We start from the raw sequence: 17,817 nt of genomic DNA, 5'->3' as shown, positions 1-17,817 counted from the left end.
TAACTCTCAGGGGAAGAGTTCCTGAAGGACATTCTTCAGTAAGATGGTATTATAGTTGAAGGAGTGTGATGCATGAAGCAGCGTGAGCAAATGGGTAATCTAAGCCCTAATAAACACTGGCTATTAAAAATTACTAATTTGTTGGAGATGTTTAAAAACAAGATGGAAATACATTTTAGGCCACAATAATGTGGAATGTGGGAGACAGAGAAAGGAATTAAATCTTTATAAGACTTTGTATTTTTTTAGGGGGATGGCAATACCAATTAGCTTTGTACTTTATTATGTCAAGAATGCATATTAAAATTCAGAGTGTAACTCCTAAAAGAACAAAAATAGAATACATAACTTCCAAACCTGTAGAAATAAAAAGGGGGAGCATAAGAAAAACTATATTAATACAATAGAAAGCAATAAAAGAAAAAATAAAAAGCATAATAAAGGAAAAGCACAGAAAAGGAAATAGAAATAAATCCAAATAGATTACTAACCCCTATAAATTTAAACGATTAAACCCAGTGTTTAAAGGACAAAAATTCTCAGACTAGGAGATAAAGTCCAACTGCTAAGTTCTTTTTAAAGAGACAAACCTGAGACATAATGATATAAGAAGGCTCAAAGTAAAGAGATGGACGTATAAACACCAGGCAAATACTTGTGGAAAGAAAGCTGGTGTGGCAATACCAGACAAAAATAGATATTAAGGCAAAAAGTGTTACTAGAAATTAAGTAGACCTCAGCTTCCAGCCAAGATGGAGTAACGAGAACTGGATTTACCCTCTCTGCCTGGAACAACTAAAAAACTGGACAGAATATTTGAAACAAAGGTCTTTCAGTCTTTGGACATCACACAGCACAGTGATCCCTGATGGGGGAAACACATTAGTGAGCCCTATGATTGCTCCAGTTTAGTGCTGGAGAGTTTCTAGGCCATAGCCAGGCAGGGAGAACCCAGGCAGACGCAGGGTCTCCGAGTTGAAGGGATAAATCCCGGGAGTCTAAGGAAGCCAAAGCTGTTGGAGTTTGCAGGCACAGTGGTGGAGAGGAGAAATTGCACACAGAGAAAGTCAGTCCCAGAGATCTACACAGGATCCCCCTTGAGTCCTCAACTGAATGCTCATCAGCCCATGAGTGTGAGAAACCTACCCACAGCCAGAGAATGAATGACCCAAAAAGAGCAGAGGTAGCAATCCAGGAAGAGGACACAGGGCTAGGAAGAATTGGGCTCCCATCAGACAGAATGGAAGACCCTGTAATTCATAGGGCACTGAGTAACCAGAAGGGTACTGCCTCAGTAGTGGGGAAAAATCAGCCCTAGACTAAAGTCTACTTGGATCCCGCCTAACAAATCTCGAAAATAAAAAAGCCTTAAAAGGATCAAACTGTTTCCAAGTAATTTAACTGTGTCTCAGAACAAAGCTCAAGAACATTTACAGGCATACAAAGCATCCAGCATTTAACAAGGTAAAATACACAATGTCTGGCAACCAATCAAAACTTACCAGGGATGCAAAGAAGCAGGAAACTCTGACCCACAATGAGGAGAAAAATCTATCAATAGAAACACGTCCAGAAACAGCGCAGATGACAGAATTAGTAGATAAGAACATTAAAAGTTATTGTAACTATATTCTATAAATTCAAGAACATAGAGGAAAGATTGAGCATGGTAAGATATAAAAAGACCCAAATTGAACCTCTAGAGATGAAAATGAAAGTTTTACTGGATGGTGTGAAGATTAGACACTGCAGGAGATAAAAGAGAGAATTCATCAGCAAGTTATAAAAATCCTGAACTGGTGCATCTAACAAAGGAGACTCAAAGTATATTAAGCAAAAATTAACAGATCTAACGGAGAATTTGATGACTTCACGACCATAGATTTTAACATTACTTTATTTAAAAAAGTAGATAAAAAGGCAAAGCTTTAAATTAAATATACCTATAAATTAAAAATATACATTCAAAGTAAATACAAACTGGCATTGCAGGTCTTATATCCTCATTCACTGAGACATTTGTCATCTACTGTGAGCTCTGTGAGGACAGGAGCTATGTACTGATCAGGACTGAATCCCCAGAGCCTGGCATGGGACCTGACACATTTTAGGGTATTAATGAGTAAATATTATATTTATAATATTTATAATTCTAAATGAAGTAGCTAAAATATCATAAGGCTATAGAGGACATAAGTGCACAATTAAGCTTAAATTAATGGATATGTATAAAATTGCACATCACAACAAATAGGGCATACATATTTTTTTCAAAAACACCTACAACGGGGCTTCCCTGGTGGCACAGGGTTTAAGAATCCGCCTGCCAACGCTGGGGACTAGCATTCGAGCCCTGGTCCGGGAAGATCCCACATGCCGCGGAGCAACTAAGCCCGGGCGCCACAACTACTGAGCCTGCGCTCTAGAGCCTGCGTGCCTAGAGCCTGCGTGCCTAGAGCCTGCGCTCCGCACCAAAGAGAAGCCGCCTCAATGAGAAGCCCGCGCATGGCAACTAAGAGTAGCACCCCCTCCTCCGCCTCCCCCCCACTCCCTGCTCACCGCAACTAGAAAGCCCGCGTGCAGCAACAAAGACCCGACGCAGCCAAAAATAAATAAAATAAAAAATAAATTTAAAAAAAACCACCTAAAACATCTACAAAAGTCAACCATTCAGTAGCCATTAGACAATGAAAAGTGTGCTATTACGCTGCTGCAGGATAGTCTAACTGGAACTAATGTTTTCTATGTAGTTAATGAATTCAGATACTTTTGACAGTTCCTGCAAATATAGTTATGAACATTGTTTTGTTTTCTGGGAAATTGAGGAGGGGGCAATACTGCCCTCATACTGACAAGCTAATATCACGTCATAATTGGAACACAGCAGGTCCCAAGAGGTGACTTAACAAACCTCACAATCAGAGAATTTAAGGATTCAGACCAAACCCCTGTATTGATCTTCACCTTATTGATAAGAAGAAGCTAAGAATATTAACTGTAAGTTTACACTATATTAACTGTATAATAAATTGTCATTCAGCTCTCGCTTCATATGTTGTTTCTATAAACTCCCCCATCAAAAAGCCCATTCAACTGCTGTTAGCTATCTGGGTTGATTTAGCCTTATCTGATGATAGGCAAGAGTCTGGTGCCCAAAGCAGTCAAAACAAAATGAACATCAGTCTTATAGGAGATTGACTTTCTTTTTTTGGTAACACCTTTACTGAGATACAATTCACATACCATACAAGTCACCCATTTAAAATGTGCAATTAAATGTTTTTAGTATATTCATGGAGGTTGAAATCATCAACCCGTTCAATTTTAGAATATTTTCATTATACCAAAAAGTAGTTCTGTACCCATTAACAGTCACTCTCCATTGCTTTCCAGCCCTAGGCAACCACTACTCTACACTCTGTCTCTACAGATTTGCCTGGACATTTCATATAAACAGAATCATACAGTATCTGGTCTTCGTGATTGTCTTCTTTCACTTAACATTTTCAAGGTTCATTCATGCTGTAGCATGTATCCGTACTTCATCCCTTTTTATTCCTTTTTATCTGTACAATTCCCTTGTATAGATAATACCACATGTTATTTATCCATTCATCAGTTGATGGACATTTGAGTTATTTCCACTTTTCAGCAATTATGAATAATGTTGCTATGCACATTTCTGTACAAGTTTTTATGGGAACATATGTTTTCATTTCTCTTGGGTATATACTTAGTAGTGGAGTTGCTGGGTCCCATGCCAGCTCTATGAGTAACATTTTGAGGAACTGCCAGGCTGCTTTCTGAGGCAGCTGCACAATTTTACATTCCCATCAGCAGTGTATGAGGGCTCCAACTTCTCCACATCCCTGTCAGCACGTGTTATTATCTGTCTTTTTGATTGTAGTCATCCTAGTGGTTATAAAGCACTATCTCATTGTGGTTAGAATACCGCTTTAATGAGGCTTATTTCTGATTGGGTGTTTTGCAAGATAAGTGAGTGTTTTTAATCACTTTACTGTAATATGCATTTTTATCAACTTTGTTTACCCATAAAAATAATCAGTTTTGCTATATGAATATGAAGTGTTTGGTTATCTATTACTATGTAACAAACCATCCCACAACTTAGGGGCTTAAAATAACAACCAGTTTATTATCTCTCATGATTCTGTAGGTTGGCTAGGCTCAGCTGGGTGGTTCTTCTGCTCTGTGTGATATCAGCTGGGGCTGCAGTCACCTGGAAGTTCGACTACACAGAACATCCAAGATAGCTCAGATACATGTCTGGTGACTTCACAGGGATGGCTGGAAGGCTGAACTCAGATGGAATACTTGAGCAGTTGGGACTCTCTCTCTTTCCACATCATCCTGGGGCGTCTCTCTCTCTCTCTCTACATGGCCCCTCAAGCATGAGAGTAATTGGATTGATACATGGCAGCACAGAGCTCCCAAAAGTGCAAAAGTGGAAGCTTTGAGACCTTTCTAAGGCTGATGCTTGGAACTGGCACAGCATCACTCCCACCACACTCCATTGGGCCAGTCTAGATTCCAAGGCATGAGTCCCAGGAGGCATGGACCCTTAGTGACCATCTATGAAGACTAACTGCCCCAAAAAAGAATAGTTTACTCAGGCGATAATATTAATTTTTCTAATTTACTAACATTACTGTTAAATGCTTTCCATTTTTTAAGGCATTTAAGTCATCTATCATTGAGGACCTTTTGAGAGGCAGGAAAGAACTTGAGCTCACAAGAAACCACCAATACTCTCAGAAAGCATCCTCCAACACCTTCCAGATTTCTTATTCACTAAAGCATAAAGGAGATACAAAAAGGATCATTTTTACCAAAGAAGCTAGAGAAAAAAAGACCTCCAATGTCAGCTAATAAAGATTTTGCTGTATACGGAAACTGTCAGGTCATTCTCATTTTCAAAGCACACCTTCTGATGTCTTTGAATGATTGCCTTGTCCATCATTCCACATGTTAGATTCTTTCTTGATGTGCATGCTTGGATTTTCCAACACAGGCCACCTTCCCCCATGTGCCCCACTTTGAAGAGAGAGAGAAGCAGAGGTCTTCATGCTTCAGGATTTCAGACTCCCATCCTGGATAGCACACCTGAAGACATTCTGCATTTCACTACATTTGAAAGCAACTTGCCAGCATCCAATCGTAAGGTAAATTGGGGTTTAATATTTGAAAAGCGCTCATTAAGTTCAACAACAGAACTGATCCCTGGTGAGGTAGGAAGCTCCCATCCCCAGAAGGGTTCAGACAGAGCTGGGTCACCTGTCAGGGATGCTACCGTAAAGATTCAGGAAAGCTGGAAGAGCCCTAACAAATTCCAGATCTTATTCTTTTAAACCTGTTAAATGTAGACAAAGCATTGCCCACTAATGAGAGGCTCAGTTTCTGAAGTCAGACAGATCTGGGTTTATAACCTGGCTTTACCATTTACCAGCTGTGGGAGGTTCGACGGGTTTTTTAAACACTGTCAGCCTGTTTCCTCATCTGTAAGGTGAGTATAATAACATTACCTATATTTCAGGTGTGGGGCTACTGCTGAACCAGAAAGCATGCAGATGCTCCAGCCTTGCAAAGGCCTTGGAACCCTCTTCCAGATGAGGTCATGAACTTTTCTGAGAATCTAATGAGAGCTTTGGATCCTCCACATTGCCCCAACCAATACATGTATGATGAAAATTGCTACATTGCTAGTTCATGGGGTTCAAAAACCCCTTGTTGTCCATCCATGGTCCTCGTAGAGAGTTATATAAACCTTTGCTCTAGACTAAACACAGCAGCCACAAGCCCACAAAGAGAAGGCAGTGAGTCCTCATGAAAATCACAGCAGCTCTGAAGGCAAACACACATTTTGTCTTTTGAGAGTCTCAGTCTGCCTCTGAAGTCTCAAAGTGTAATCTGAGACTGAGCGGACCCTGCAGAAATTTCCCTTGTTTTGTGGTTTAAGAAATATCTTCGGGGACATCCCTGGTGACCCAGTGGTTAAGACCCCGCACTCCCAATGCAGGGGGCCCCGGGTTCGATTCCTGGTCAGGGAACTAGATCCCGCATGCCACAACTAAGACCCCGCGCAGCCAAGTAAATAAATAAATAAATATTTTAAAAAATTATTTTAAAAAGAAATGTCTTCAGAGGAATAAAGCTGAATGTGCAAACCATGACCATCTTATCTTAAAGGTTTTATACATCTTTCTACAATCTAAAATTTTCATTTTTTGAGAGGTTCTCTGAGAAAAACCTAATTTTAATTTTTTCAGAATTTTCCCTGGTTCTCGCACATAAAGACTTGAAGGGCTGAAGAGATTGAGAAGCTGACCTCAGAGGCTATGTCTGTGATTCAAAAGGAGGAAGGGGAAGTTTGTTCATTTTCAGTATCTCACTCAAGCCCTGCCCTAGAGTACTACTTAGGGGCTTATAAATCCTACCAGCGTTTGATGGCGTATTGGTTGGAAACGCTGAGTACCCACTGGGTAAGAAGACCTGGTCCTATGGCAGATGAAGAGAAATATCAGGTTAACCCATCTCAGGACTAGAGTTATTTTTCTCTAAGTCTTTACCCTCCCAGAGGCGGGTTGGTAGGGTCTCTTCGTGAATGAAGAGACATTATGATATCTTTTGAGTGTATTATTGTTAATCATTGATTTTTATCAAGAACAAATGGATACCATCTCTTGTGTTTGAATAAGGAGTTTTTGTAGAGTTTTTGTGTCCCTTACATTATTGTATGCACCTCCTCTTAGGCTGTTTTAAGCCAGAGCTTACTTTTTAATAATTCAATAATGAATCTCGTTTAATCTCTCTTAATCCTCTTGCCTAATTCTCTTTTACATTAAGGGATTAAACACAGAAAAGAAGACGTGGCCAAATGATGACTCACTCCTCTTTCAATGCTGATCCCCAAAGGCAGATAGATGAGAAGAAACGTCCCAGAAGTGAATGAAACACACAAGTCTAAACTGAGAAATAAATCATCTGAGTCTCAGGCTATTTACTCTAACTTCCCCTTTCTTCCGTGACACAAAAATTAGTCTTAAAAGGTTTGCAATTGCTATTCACTGCTGCACCTTCCACAAGATATTCTCTAATGAAGCTGACATTACTAACTCACCGTCACAAACCATTTGCTTTGAGCTGTTTCTCTAATAACGGGGATGGGCCACACTGAGTCATCCACACTCTTGCCCAGGCCCCTAAGAACCCCGGGGACTCATTAACTTGACAATTGGCCAGGATTAGCAGCACAGGGACGGTGGCTGTGTCATGGAGCCTGGGGCTGGTGAACTGTGGACTTTTGGGGCCCAGGGCGGTATTAGGCTGAGGAGGCTGACAGGAGAGGCTGAGTCTCAAACTGGTTGGAGAGAGCCTGGTCCGGTCAACCTACTCTACAGAACCCAGAAATGGTGCCCTGGTCACATTCTCAGGGCTCTGTGTTGCCCTCACCTACTTCCTGTTTCTGCCCAAGCTGGTGAAGTGTATCATGATGGCGTGGGGCTAGAAGGGTCCCTGTTCTGGGGCCACCTGTGCTTTGCTCCTTCTGAATTAAACCTGGAAAATTCCCCCTTTTCCACTGCATTCTTACAATCTTACACGGTCTTGTGCGGGGGAGAATAAAGTAGGAGCTTCCTATATGCCGTGATTTAGGGGTTCCAGATAAAGCCGCCTCCCTGAAGACACCTGCCACATGGCTTACCATTCCTATGGGACACCCTCCTTTCAGGCAAGACATTGAAAGTGACTGCTGAAAAGCAAATGAGGTTCCACATATAAGCGATACCATAGGATATTTGTCTTTCTCTGACTTACTACCGGGGGGAAAGCAGGGGGAGGGATAAATTGGGAGATTGGGATTGACATATACACACTACTATATATAAAATAGATAACTAATAAGGACCTACTGTATAGCACAGGGAACTCTACTCAGTACTCTGTAATGACCTATAAGGGAAAAATAATCTTAAAAAGAGCAGATATATGTATATGTATAACTGATTCACTTTGCTGTACAGTAGAAACTAACACAATATTGTAAATCAACTATACTCCAATAAAAGTCAAAAAAAAAAGCAAATGAGGTTTGGGTGGTCTAACATATAAACCTCTTCTTTCCCATTAACACTTTTCAAATTAGTTTAGCAGATTTGCCCGTTAGGGTATTTGAACTCTGAAAATAGCACCCTGGACTGGTTACTTTTACTGCAACCTGTGGCCCAAACTTTCAAATTCAGAATCCTGTGTATTTCTGCCAATGATCATTCCAGCCGTCACACTGAGACTTTGTGGAGAAAGTATCAAAATATGATGATATCAAACACGAAACAGTCCACACTCTGCCACCCACATTCCTCAGCTGGTTCGGAGGCTACTTTCTTCATATTGTAAGAAAGCAAAAGCCAAACCAAGGTTGGGGGAAATGTTTAAATACTGTGACCTCTCAATGATCCAAACCAGGAGAGGAAAGTGAAAAAGATTACAAAGAATGTGCAGCACCAGTTCTCCAGCGTAGAAGTTCATGTCTTTGTATATGCTCCCCTGGCAGGCCTGGCTTTCTGACTTCACTTTTGCTTGGGAACCTGCTCTGTGGAGTGCAGGTGTTTTCTGGTCTGTACCCCCAGCCGTGTGGTAAGCCAAACAGGACAGCTTCTGTCCCAGCAGGGGTGGAGGATGGCGTTTTGGAGGGTTAAGTTCGAAACAGGAGAGTATTAGCAAACCCATTTGACTTCACAACCAAGCCACACCCTCCAATCTAACTTTGCAATGAAACCGACATTTTAATCTCCAAAAATATTTTTATAAAAAAATAAAAATAATACCTAAAAAGGATCCTAAGAACCAAATGGGAAAAGAGACACACTCTTCTGAATTGCCCCACCCCACATCTAGGATGGCTTTTGGTTCTGTCTCCAAGTTTTTAGAAGTGTGCTGTCGGGAGCTCAGGGCTGGAGGTTCTCTAGGGTATTTGTGACTCAGCCTTTCCCAACAGGCTCACCCGAGTATGTACATGGGCTGTCCACCACTGTTCCACACTCTCAAGAGACAACGCCCTCCACGCCTCCCAGAACAGTGAACATAGGAAGTCTTGACACCTACTCAACAAATGCTTCTGCATTGGGTACCAGGAAGGATACTGAGGTTACAAAAATGAAAGGAAACTCCGTGAATACTTTGGATGATCTCATAAACAAGTCATGTCAATGACTATTACACTATATGTTAAATTCTAGAATAGAGGTACATACACAGGGGTTGTGGACACACAGAGGAAGGGATGTTTAACTCTATCTTGGGAAGGGAGGGCTTAGAAGAGAATACATATAATTTTTGGCTTCAAGTAATAGAATACAGTGGCCTAAGTAGTAAAGATACTTATTATCTCATATAACAAGAAATACAGAGACAGGAAGTGCAGGGTTGGCCTGAATGTCTTTAAGAGCTAGGCTCGGGCTTCCCTGGTGGCGCAGTGGTTGAGAATCTGCCTGCCAATGTAGGGGACACGGGTTCGAGCCCTGGTCTGGGAAGATCCCACATGCCGCGGAGCAACTGGGCCCGTGAGCCACAACTACTGAGCCTGCGCGTCTGGAGCCTGTGCTCCGCAACAAGAGAGGCCACGATAGTGAGAGGCCCGCGCACCGCGATGAAGAGTGGCCCCCGCTTGCCACAACTAGAGAAAGCCCTCGCAGAGAAACGAAGACCCAACACAGCCATAAGTAAAAAATTTTTTTAAATTCTTCTTAAAAAAAAAAAAAAAAAAAGAGCTAGGCTCATTTCATCTTGGGCATGGAGAGGGAAGCTTTCATTTTACCTTAAATCTTCTCCATTGTGGATTTAGTAGGAATATCCCATTCTTATATTCATCATTTCTGATCCAGCAGTTCTGAATTTCTCCGCTAAAGAAGATATATTACAGGATTTTAAAAGTTGTAGTAACTCACGCAGGCCAAACATGTTTTCTCTATTTATACGACATGCATGAAGAAATACCTTTCAGTTCTGCAACGGTGACTGTATAACCTCGATTGCCTCAAGCGTTGGTGAGTGTGCCTTATAACAATCATCTTAGAGCACAATCGGCCCTCCTTATCCGTGGATTCCACATCTGCAGATTCAACCAAACAACAGATCAAAAATATTCAGGGGAAAAAATTCCAGAAAGTTCCCAAAAGCAAAATTTGAACTTGCTGCACACTATTTACATAGCATTTACATTGGATTAGGTATTATAAGTAATCTAGAGATGCTTTAAAGTGTACAGGAGGATTGTGTAGGTTATATGCAACTACTACACCATTGTATAAAAGAGACTTGCACATCCATGAATTTTAGTACCCATGGGGGTCCTGGTACCATTCCCCCAGGATCCTGAAGGACAACTATACTGGAATAATTTCTTTGCCACTCTAGTGAAAATGCCAAACTAGGTCAATTTCTGTTGTCTTTGAAGAGTTTTAGAGAGAAAAAGCAAGGTTGCAATTTTTATTGCATTTATTTGCTTACACAAGAGTAATACATGTGTTTTAGAAGCTGTGGGCAATGAAGGAGGTTGTATAAGCTGAAGGTGTGCAGAGGGACAAATGGGGCTCCTGGAGTTGTGCAGTGCACAACCGATGAGATCGTATGTGGCAACCTATTTCTGAACACAGAGCAGAGAAAGGAAAAAATTCCCCATGATTCTACCTCCCAGCAACAACATTATTATTTTGCTACGTTTCCTCCCAGTCTTTCTTCTAGGTATATTGTATTTTTAAATGATATTATAATGTACACCTGCTCTATAACCTCTTTCATTTAACAGTTAATTATAAACATTTTAAATGTTTAATTAAATATTCTTGAAAACATCATTTCCAATGGCACCATATTTTATTATTTCATTTAACACTTAATATAGTATTTTTTTACAGGCCAGTCACTATCCTAAACTCGTTAAAAATATTAACTCATGTAATCCTGCACAGATATTTTTGTTTGCCTCTCCAGACCACTCTACCCTCTTCCACCTTGCTCTATGCCCCCGAAGGCCGACCTGTACAGACTGCATCACCCGGCTTCTGTGCCCTCTCACTTCCTTGGATTTGGCCAATGACAAGTTGTCATTGGATTATCATTCCCAACACCACTCTCTTCCTCGCTCCCTGTGTTAGGATTTGCCATGGGAGTTTGCCTTCTACTAGAGTATGTGGAATATAAATAGCTCTACTCTATTTACTTTAGTCTCAGTCATGGGACATGCTTTGGCCAATGGAATGTTTGCACACTTGGTGTGAGCAGAGGCCTGAAAAGGACTTGCCTGTTTGGTTTGGCCTCTTGGTGGCTGTTCCCAAAATAAGAGGCCCAGGAAGCTAACCTGAACCCAGACAACCCAAAGCCTGAAGCAGAGCTGCTTCAGTCAACCTGGGAGTGAGAAAAACAAATGTCTGCAGTTTGTAGCCAGTGAGATTTGGGGTTGTTTATATGCACCATTATTGCAGCAGTGGCAGACTTATCACAGATGTCTCAGAAGAAGCCTGGAGGGTGAGGTTAAGGTATGAAGGGTCACTGGGCTTTTCACAAAGAGCACAGCTCCTCCTAGGAACTCTCTCTCTCTCCAGGTTCCAATACCTGCCCAACTGCTCCCTATGACTTCCTACTACTACTTGTCCAGAGTACTGCACTATCCTTGGTGGTTTCACTACACCCTGTCCACACCTCTGTAAAGAGTCCTTTTATTACACTCTACTCAAATTATCTAATTTGAGTGTGTCATCTGTTTCCTGCATGGGCTCTGACTTCAAAATCCTCATAACCATCCAATGATGTAGGAACTACTGTTATCCTCATTTTACTAGAGGAAGTTGAAACAGAGAGGTTAAGTAACTTGTGCAAAGTCACACAGCAAGTAAGTGGTGGAGCTGAGATTTGAATCTAGGCAGGCTGGATTCATGTTGACTTCACTATGCTGCTGTAGGTTCATCTAATGGGCCTGTCATAATTTATCTAGCTCTGTATTGTTTAAATGGTGCTTATATGTTTTTTATCAGGTTTTTGTTTGTTTTTTCTGTTGTAAATACTGCTATGATGAGCAATCTCTGTATAAATATTTACTCATATTCAGGGTTAAGAACGTTTCTAAAAGTTTAATTGTTGGATTAAAGAGTATGAACTTCTTTGTTCCCCAGCCCTTTCTTAATTTTTTAAAATTGTTTCCTTTTGACTATAAAAATGATCAAATTCAGTAAACAAAATTCAAGTATTACAGAAGTATATATCATAGCACACAAACAATTCCATACCCTCAAAAAAAACACTGACCCAGGATCTAAGTTCTCTTTAACAGTAATTAATAGTAATTATTAATTTTTCTTATTAAAAAGTCAATAAATGTGTACAGTAGAAATGCAAAAACGTAAAAATAAAGAACAAATCATTTGTAATGCACAAGTCATGTTCTGTGTATATGTTTACATATGTGTGTAAACACAGGATCATGCTATGAATACAGCCTAGTAACATGCTTTTTTTCACTTAGCAATATACATCGTCATGAATATTTTTCATGTCCTTAAATATTCTTCTACAACATTAACTGTGAAGTATATGTGTATAATTGCCTCTCATTCTACTGGAGCAATATTCTGTCATTTATGCAACCAATTCCCTAGAACTAGACATTAAGTTGTTTCCTCCTTTCAACTACAATAAATAAAATTCCCACACACATAGTTATAAAGAGGTATCTGTACATATTTTTGATTATTACTTAAAAATATACATAGTTGTGGAATTGCTGGATCATAATGAACACAGGTTAATAAGGCTTTAATTCCTATTACAACTGGCCTTACAGGAAGGCTGCTGATTTATTCTCCCATCAGCAAAGGATATTATGGTTTTAAATTGTTTTTTTTCAATATGATTAGGTAAGATAAAAAATGGAGGGGGAGAACTTTTTGGTTTTTATGTACTTTCATTTGCTTACTAAGGAGATAGAACTTTTAATAATTTGTACTTCTGTGGCAAATTGTGTACTTTGCCATTTTTCTATTAGTATGTTTATCTTTTTCTTAATGATTTGTAAGACTTCTTTCAAATTGTCGTATACACAGCAAAGGTTTTTCCCACATTGTCATTTCTATTAAACCTTTTAAAAATTTATTTTTCATATAGTCAAATTTAATCTGTTTTCACCCTTATGATGTCTGCCTTTCATGTTATATTTAGAAAGGTTTTCTTCTCCCAAAGATCACATAAACATTCACTGGTTCTTCTTCTGATTCTTTTGCAGCGTTATTTTTTTTACATTAAAAGTTAATTTATTTGGGCACTTTGGGAGAGATAGAGCCCTAATTTTTTTGCATTTATTTTTAAAAAATATTTATTTATTTATTTGGTTGCACCGGGTCTTAGCTGCAGCAGGAGGGCTCCTTAGTTGCGGCTCCAGGCCTCCTTAGTTGTGGCATGCAAACTCTTAGCTGCAGCATGCATGTGGAATCTAGTTCCCTGACCAGGGATCAAACCTGGGCCCCCGCATTGGGAGCACAGAGTCCTAGCCACTGCGCCACCAGGGAAGTCCCTATTTGCATTTAAATGATCGGTCTATTTGCCCAACATCATTTACTAAATAATCATTCCCCATTGACCTAAACCAGCTTTATCATATACCAAATTTCTAAGATGCTTTGGGTTCTCTTTCTGGACTTTTTATTTCATTCCACTGATCAATCAATTCTGTGCCAACACCTCATTGCTTAAAGCACTGTGGTTTAATAACTTTTAAAACCTAGAAGTACAATTATCCCCCTTCACAACTGTTCCTTTTCAAAATTTTCTTGAACTCTTCTTCAGTGGGTATTGTAAGCAGACGAACTTCAGAATAATTTTGTCACGTTCTAAGAAAAATCTTGTTGGAATTTTTGTTAAAACTGCATTCAACTTATTAACTAATTTTGGGGAAATAATCTTTATAATATTGAATTGTTCCATTTAGAAAGATGATGATATTCCATGTTCCATTTATGCAAGCCCTTTGGATCTCAAACTACAATTTGTGTTTTTCTTCACAAAAATCTTGTGCAATTATTTAAAACAATGGAAGCTCCATGGTGGGTATTTTCAAATTCCAGGGAGCCCTGAATAGGAATCAAAAGACCTAATTCATAATTTTGACTGCTCACTTAATACCTGGAAAAATTTACAAAACTCTTCTCTGCCTTACTTTTCTCAGCTGGACTAATAACCCTTGCCTTTTCCTGCTTTCAGAGTTTGCCTGAAGATTATACTAACACAGCAGTAGAGAGAGCCATGTTAATACAGGGGTTATTATTTTGTCAATATATAGCTAAAAATGGGAATGCGCCCAGTAGGCATTTTACCATATAAAATAATCCAACTAATCAAGTAATAATTAGTGAGTACCCAGAAAGTACCTATATAAAATATAAAATAATCCAACTAATAAAATAAATAATAATCCAACTAATCAAGTAATAATTAGTGAGTACCCAGAAAGTACCCAGCTGTCTTGCCAGGATTAAGTAGGTTTTCCGGATATGGGACCTTCAGTGCTAAAACCAGGAAAGACCCAGGCAAACCAGGGTGCATTGGTCATCCCAGCTGTCAGGCATCCACTTCAAACTCTAAAATGCTAGAATTCCAGAGTTCTATACATAAGAGAAAATAGGCCCATGTTCCCAGGTTGTTTCCGGTCTAATAGTGGAGACATAGTGAATGCTTATGAAAAGATGAGGGAATGTGTATGTACTGAATTGTCCCATGAGGACTGGTGGTACGATAGGCATCTCAAAAGGGGACGATTGGCTTGCACTGGAGGCTCTAGTAGCGGTGCTTGAACTAGACTTTAGAACCAGAAGCATTTGCATGGGATGGGACTCCAGGTGGGGGATGAGCGGAAGGTATGAATCAGAGTTTTGTTGCAAGGAAGAGAAGATTTAGCACTCAGCCCCCAGCCTGGTACATGGCAGGTACTCAGTGAACACAAGTTCAATCAAGTTCAGGGCACTTGGTAACAGAGAATTGGGATATGCGTGGAGCATCTATTTAGGGTCGCACACTCTGAAGTTCACAAGAGTAAACAGTTAGAAATGCAGAAAACCACCTAAGAGACTCTCTCATAAAACATTAGATGAAATACTATGAAATTTGTACAACCAACATGTTTCTCTTTTTCCTTTGGCTGCCAGAGTTCTAGTGCTAAATTTAGTGCCCAGGACCACCTCAAAGATGTTCCCACTAACTCCTTTCACTTCCTTTAAGCAGGCATTGTTCTTTCATATCCTGAAATATCTTCGTTTGCATTGCTCTAAAAAAATTACTGCCTGAAAAGACATTATGAAAAAATTAGAATATAAGGAAAAATGTAAAGAGGAAAGTTAAAATTCCTGATATTCCCTCGAAAAATAGCCACTGTTAATGTTTTAGTGTTCCCGCCTACACACATACCCGCTGGCTTTTTCTTTCTGGATATTGTGCTGTATATGTTTTCTAAATTGCTTTTTTAACTTAATAATACTTCATGAAGATTTTTTCCATTTCAATACATCACTTCTATATCAGTACTCTTAGCTGTTACATATTTTTTCATTTTATGGCGATACACTAATCTGTTTAGTCTCCTACAAGAATAGGGACATTGAGATTTTTCTAGATCTAGTTGTGTTCTGAATTGTGCTGTTGTCTGATCATTTCCTTGAGTAAAGTCCTAGGACTAAAATCACGGGGCAAAGTCTAAGTATATTTTATATGATATCATTTAGAGGTTAAGAGGCAGGTTCTAGGGACAGACTGCTTGGGTTCAAATCTTTTATTTTCCAGCTCTGTGGCCATGGGGTTTGTTCTCTAATCCCTCCAGCCCTTGTGTTTTTTTAATCTGAAATTAAGATAATAATTGTACCTGCTGCATCTGGTTGTTGTGAGGATTTCAATGAGATAATGTGTGTGAAGGACTGAGCACAGTGTCTGACACAGAGCGAGCCCTCCATAAATATTTTCTATAATTATATTGCTAAAGTGATCTTCAGAAAGATTATATCACTTTTCATTGACACAAAGGTCAAGCCCTTTCAATTTGTAGAGATGTGGATGGATCTAGAGACTGTCATACAGAGTGAAGTAAGTCAGAAAGAGAAAAACAAATATTGTATATTAATGCATATATGTGGAATCTAGAAAAATGGTACAGATGAACCGGTTTGCAAGGCAGAAATAGAGACACAGATGTAGAGAACAAACGTATGGACACCAAGGGGAGTAATTGGAGGTGGGAAGAATTGGGAGATTGGGATTGACATATATACACTAATATGTATAAAATAGATAACTAATGAGAACCTGCTGTATAGCACAGTGAACTCTACTTCACTTCGCTGTACAGTAGTAACTAACACAACATTGTAAAACAACTATACCCCAATTAAAAAAAAAACCAAAACAAAGGTCAAGTCCTTTCAGCTATAGGATTTAAGTCAAATAAAAGTTAAAAAGTAGCAATACAAGCTGCTCCTTTGCCTACCAGGATGACAGTGCCAATTTACCTCCACTCTAAGGAGTTTCTCCAAGGGACAAAGGCTTATCCTTCTGCAAGTGTTTTAATCCAATCCCCCTAGTGGCCAAGAGACTGAATTTTCAAGATAACTAAACCCACCCTGTTCTTTCAAGATTAATTCACAAAGCAGAAATAAAGCAACCTCATTTTTTTTAATCTTAAAGAAAGTATATAACGACCCAAATAACACCCCTCAATATCATCTAAGGTCTCTGCTTTCTAAAAGTTGCTAGCCTACTTTCCTAGACAGCTGTAGTTTGTTCCCAGGGAGGAAGGATTAAAAAATCTGGCTAAAGCCGTTGTTCTCAATCTTGGCTGAACCTTGGTATCTTGGAAAATAGAGATTCTCTAGAGATTTTGATTTGATCAGACAGTAGTGTGGCTGAACATCAGGATTTTAAAAAGCTCTCCAGGAAATTCCAAAGTTCAGCTGAGGCTGAGAACCAGTACGCTAAAGAAAGTTGGCAGGGATGCCCTCAAACTGATTTTAACCTCTTTTCCATCCAATCCTCAATCAGACAGGGAGAGGCTGCTTCCTCTCTCACCTCTTCCTCCGCTCTTAGAAGGGTTCCAAAGAGAATAAACAACAAATAATCCCCCTGGGTCTAACTCCTAGTTGCCTCTGCCTGGCTAGAAATAAAGTATGAACCACAAAAGGCAAGCCACGTAAATAATTTTAAAATTTCTAGTAGCCACATTTAAAAAGGGAAAAAGAAATAGCTGAAATAAAGTTTTATCCCCAATACATCCAAAACAATATCACTTCCATGTGTAATTAATATGAAACATTATTAATGAGCTATTTTACAGGTTTTTTCGTACTAAGCCTTTGGAATCTGGTGCCTATTTTATGCTTACAGCACATATCAATTCGGGTCAGCCTTGTTTTAAGTGCTCAGTGTGTGGCCAGTGGCTGCCATATTGGCAAGGCTAGGGGTTACATGCAAATTAAGTAACCTCTGTAGGGCTCAGTCTCCCTTAAAATGGGGACACGGTAATGCTGCTCTTCGGCATTATTGCAAGGATAATGAAATGCCTATTATGATGCTGGTGGTTAGCGAGCTCTCAGCAACGTTTAGTTTCTTTTAAGGGGAAGAGATGCACCAGGTCAGGTGGCAAATGGAATGACTTCTCTTTTTCCTCTAAAACAGGGTTTTTCAACATTTAACCCATGTTCCCTTTTGCTAAACATTAAAAGCTCATGCTTTCTTTGATCGTTTTTATTTCGAAACAGAATTTTAAAAGTTCAA

General features: G+C 39.5%; 1 long non-coding RNA gene across 1 annotated transcript in view; it reads right to left on the bottom strand.

The window, feature by feature from the left end:
- Positions 1–9,900: 9,900 nt before the first annotated feature.
- The window catches only part of LOC133095202 (uncharacterized), a 38,731-nt gene continuing 30,814 nt past the window's right edge, over positions 9,901–17,817 (bottom strand). The window contains exons 2-3 of the long non-coding RNA XR_009701560.1: positions 10,012–10,126; positions 9,901–9,917 (exon numbers count right to left, since the gene is read on the bottom strand). This is a non-coding gene — a long non-coding RNA (uncharacterized LOC133095202). The remainder of the gene's footprint in view (positions 9,918–10,011; positions 10,127–17,817) is intronic.

The sequence above is a fragment of the Eubalaena glacialis genome, chromosome 7 (assembly GCF_028564815.1).
Source record: "Eubalaena glacialis isolate mEubGla1 chromosome 7, mEubGla1.1.hap2.+ XY, whole genome shotgun sequence".
In the NCBI taxonomy this organism is placed as follows: domain Eukaryota; kingdom Metazoa; phylum Chordata; class Mammalia; order Artiodactyla; family Balaenidae; genus Eubalaena; species Eubalaena glacialis.
Note: the sequence above shows the minus strand (reverse complement) of the source record. Positions and strands in the feature narration are given on the sequence as shown.